This window comes from Bubalus bubalis, chromosome 4, assembly GCF_019923935.1.
Source record: "Bubalus bubalis isolate 160015118507 breed Murrah chromosome 4, NDDB_SH_1, whole genome shotgun sequence".
Lineage (NCBI taxonomy): Eukaryota > Metazoa > Chordata > Mammalia > Artiodactyla > Bovidae > Bubalus > Bubalus bubalis.
In genome coordinates this window covers 24,112,527-24,117,326 of record NC_059160.1, presented here as the reverse complement: position 1 = coordinate 24,117,326, position 4,800 = coordinate 24,112,527, and the positions used below count along the sequence as shown (strand labels likewise).

Below are 4,800 nucleotides of genomic sequence, written 5' to 3'. Positions count from 1 at the left end.
TCCAGTTCTAACTGTTGCTTCCTGACCTGCATATAGGTTTCTCAAGAGGCAGGTCAGGTGGTCTGGTATTCCCATCTCTTTCAGAATTTTCCACAGTTTATTGTGATCCACACAGTCAAAGGCTTTGGCATAGTCAATAAAGCAGAAACAGATGTTTTTCTGGAACTCTCTTGCTTTTTCGGTGATCTAGCAGATGTTGGCAATTTGATCTCTGGTTCCTCTGCCTTTTCTAAAACCAGCTTAAACATCTGGAAGTTCATGGTGCATGTATTGCTGAAGCCTGGCTTGGAGAATTTTGAGCATTACTTTACTAGTGTGTGAGATGAGTGCAATTGTGCGGTAGTTTGAGCATTCTTTGGCACTGCCTTTCTTTGCGATTGGAATGAAAACTAACCTTTTCCAGTCCTGTGGCCACTGCTGAGTTTTCCAAATTTGCTGGCATATTGAGTGCAGCACTTTCACAGCATCATCTTTCAGGATTTGAAATAGCTCAACTGGAATTTCATCACCTCCACTAGCTTTGTTCGTAGTGATGGTTTCTAAGGCCCACTTGACTTCACATTCCAGGATGTCTGGCTCTAGGTCAGTGATCACACCATCGTGATTATCTGGGTCATGAATATCTTTTTTGTTCAGTTCTTCTGTGTATTCTTGCCACCTCTTCTTAATATCTTCTGCTTCTGTTAGGTCTATACCATTTCTGTCCTTTATCGAGCCCATCTTTGCATGAAATGTTCCCTTGGTATCTCTGATTTTCTTGAAGAGATCTCTAGTCTTTCCCATTCTGTTGTTTTCCTCTATTTCTTTGCACTGATCAGTGAGGAAGGCTTTCTTACCTCTTCTTGCTATTCTTTGGAACTCTGCATTCAGATGCTTATTTCTTTCCTTTTCTCCTTTGCTTTTCACTTCTCTTCTTTTCACAGCTATTTGTAAGGCCTCCTCAGACAGCCATTTTGCTTTTTTGCATTGCTTTTCCATGGGGATGGTCTTGATCCCTGTCTCCTGTACAATGTCATGAACCTCCGTCCATAGTTCATCAGGCACTCTATCTATCAGATCTAGTCCCTTAAATCTATTTCTCACTTCCACTGTATAATCATAAGGGATTTGATTTAGGTCATACCTGAATGGTCTAGTGGTTTTCCCTACTTTATTCAATTTCAGTCTGAATTTGGCAATAAGAAGTTCATGATCCGAGCTACAGTCAGCTCCAGGTCTTGTTTTTGCTATATATAGAGCTTCTCCATCTTTGGCTGCAAAGAATATAATGAATCTGATTTCGGTGTTGACCATCTGGTGATGTCCATGTGTAGAGCCTTCTCTTGTGTTGTTTGTTGGAAGAGGGTGTTTGCTATGACCAGTGCGTTCTCTTGGCAAAACTCTATTAGCCTTTGCCCTGCTTCATTCTGTACTCCAAGGCCAAATTTGCCTGTTACTCCAGGTGTTTCTTGACTTTCTACTTTTGCCTTCCAGTCCTCTATAATGAAAAGGACATCTTTTTTGAGTATTAGTTCTAAAAGGTCTTGTAGGTCTTCATAGAACCGTTCAACTTCAGCTTCTTCAGCATTAGTGGTTGGGGCATAGACTTGGATTACTGTGATATTGAATGGTTTGCCTTGGAAATGAACAGAGATCATTCTGTTGTTTTTGAGATTGCATCCAAGTACTGCATTTCGGACTCTTTTGTTGACCATGATGGCTACTCCATTTCTTCTGAGGGATTCCTGCCCAGAGTAGTAGATATAATGGTCATCTCAGTTAAATTCACCCATTCCAGTCCATTGGAGTTCACTGATTGCTAGAATGTCAACGTTCCCTCTTGCCATCTCTTGTTTGACCACATCCAATTTGCCTTGATTCATGGACCTGACATTCCAGGTTCCTATGCAATATTGCTCTTTACAGCATTGGACCTTGCTTCTATCACCAGTCACATCCACAACTGAGTATTGTTTTTGCTTTGGCTCCATCCCTTCATTCTTTCTGGAGTTATTTCTCCACTCATCTCCAGTAGCATATTGGGCACCTACTGACCTGGGGAGTTCCTCTTTCAGTATCCTATCATTTTGCATTTTCATACTGTTCATGGTGTTCTCAAGGCAAGCATACTGAGGTGGTTTGCCATTCCCTTCTCCAGTGGGCCACATTCTGTCAGACCTCTCCACCATGACCCGTCAAATATGTTGACTCATTGGAAAAGACTCTCAGGCTGGGAGGGATTGGGGGCAGGACGAGAAGGGGATAACAGAGGATGAGATGGCTGTATGGCATCACCGACTCAATGGACGTGAGTTTGAGTGAACTCCGGGTGTTGGTGATGGACAGGAAGGCCTGGCATGCTGCAATTCATGGGGTCGCAAAGAGTTGGACAGGACTGAACGACTGAACTGAACTGAACTGAAACTTAAATATAAAGCCCTAACAAACTCTCTCAGAAAGGAGAGGAAGATCATGGTATAAGAATGGCACCTACAAGAAATATGGTAGGAACTGAAGGCCATTGTAACTAAAAGGAAGCCCAAGATTGACCACGTATAAGTATGAAATGCCTCCAGGGAGGACTAAGAATGCCTTCCCAAGAATCCAATAGATTGTACTGGGGTATGAAGGGAACTGCTGAGGACTGTCATCTTTAATACTCATATGAGTCATCCCTTTCCCCTCATGCTTCCCAATTCCTATAATAGGACAACTCTACAATCTGAGCAGGCATGGTAAAAATAATGGGCTTCCTAGGTGGTGCTAGTGGTAAAGAACCTGCTTGCCAATGCAGGAGACATAAGAGACATGGGTTCAGTTCCTGGGTCTGGAAGATCCCCTGGAGAATGGCATGGCAATCCACTCCAGTATTCTTGCCTGAAGAATCCCATGGACAGAAGAGCCTGGAGGGCTACAGTCTATAGGGTTGCAAAGAGTTGAACACAACTGAAGTGACTTAGCATGCATGCTTGGTAAAATAATAGTTAAAACATTATGGTTTAATATAATAAAATAATAATAATAAATAAATAGAATAATAAATAATAAAATAATGGTTAAAACATTACTCCTTTGTGGGCACTGTTCACCCTAATGCTCAGATGACTAAAAACATGTACCTAGAAATATATCAAAACAAAACAGATTTCTTCTTGTAGATGAAATAGCTAAAATTTTGGCCTCTTTACTGATTGCAGGTCATATATTTGGCTTGGAAAAAAACCACAATAAACAGTTCCAATTAAAAGTTACAGAAGCTACGGTTTTCTTCTAGATTTCTAAATGCTCATGGAGAGTCAACTTCCATGATGCATAGCAGACAGCACATACTCGAGAGTCATACTTACAGGAATTATTTATATGAGCAAAACAAGATTTTGTTTCTCATTACACAAACATTACCTGAATTTATCTAATCAACACACTAGTTTTAAAAAAATAATCTGTAACTAAAAGCATCATCTTGTTTGTTGGATGCCATTCTCATTGGAATCATATCCAAAGCATCTAGAAATAACTCAAAACTAGAAAGTGGCTATTTGCTAAGGCTGCCTATGATTCTTGCTATAAAATAGTTGCCAGTCTGATTTGAATGTCTAAAAAGAATGGGAATTATAGGGTTCTTCTAGATTTCTAAAGAACTTGCCAGAAGGAGGCAGAGGGCCAAGAAATCCACCTGCCTGCTTGGTGACAGCTTGTGAAAGGGCAAGGCTGAGATTTTCTGGATGTTCTGTCCAATGACAGGGTGCAGGGAATACACAGGAAGATGGCAGAACAGTCTATGGCGTCAGCCTCCAACAGACTCCCTTGAGGTAGTCCTCAGATGAAGGAAAGCAGAGTCGGAGGAGACCCTTGTCACCATTCTACCATCAAATATGGAGTTGAAGATTCCCACTTGAGCAGTAAAACAAACGCCAATTGCAAACAAGGATTTCATTCAAGCCATCTTTGCGGGAGACCTGGGTTCAATCCCTGGGTTGGGAAGATCCCCTGGTGGAGGGCATGGCAACCCACTCCAGTATTCTTGCTTGGAGAATCCCCATGGACAGAGGAGCCCAGCAGGCTGCAGTACATGGGCTCACAAAGAGTCGGACACGACTGAGGAACTAAGCACAGCACAGCACATCTGTTGTTATTCTTCAATTTCTCTTCTTGCCTATTTTCTAGTTTTTTGGTGGTCGACCAGCTGATTTTTAATGTTTCCTTCTTCTTTTTAATGTTTTACCCTGTTTTTCCATTTCTGCCTTCAATCTCTTATCCTTGTCTATCCTGTAGACCAGAACCCAGGTTACTCTGGCATGTGTGTGGGTGCTAAGTCACTTCAGTCATGTCCAGTTCTTCATGACCTTATAGACTGTAGCCAGCCAGGCTCCTCTGTCTATAGGATTCTCCAGGCAAGAATACTGGAGTGGCTTGCCAAGGCCTCCTCCAAGGGATCTTCCTGACCCAGGGATAGAACCCACGTCTCCTGCAGCTCCCGCATTGCAGGTGGATTCTTTACTGCTGAGCCACCAGGGAAACCTGAGAATAAGAGGCACAAGAAGACAAAGATGATGAGCGGTGTGTCCATGAGCTGAGTGCTCATCTGAGACTTCTGTCTGTACACTCCCACCCAACCTGGGGAGGGGAGGAAGCTCTTGAGAGCCAGGAAAAGAGAAGCAAAGCCGACTTCCAGATTTCAGGACCACTTAAATGTCAAACTTTCCTGGCTGCACCAAAACCAAGTACAAATCTTAAATCCAATTAGTAAACAGTGCTGGTAGACTGTGACATCCTGCTCCCAAACAACCCTTAGACCTACGATTTATCTTTCCTTAATAT

The 4,800-nt window shown here is 42.4% G+C and overlaps 1 pseudogene; it reads right to left on the bottom strand.

Annotated features, from left to right (window-relative positions):
• Window positions 1–3,575: 3,575 nt before the first annotated feature.
• On the bottom strand, window positions 3,576–4,564 carry LOC102414169 (annotated as a pseudogene).
• Between the last annotated feature and the right edge of the window lie 236 nt (window positions 4,565–4,800).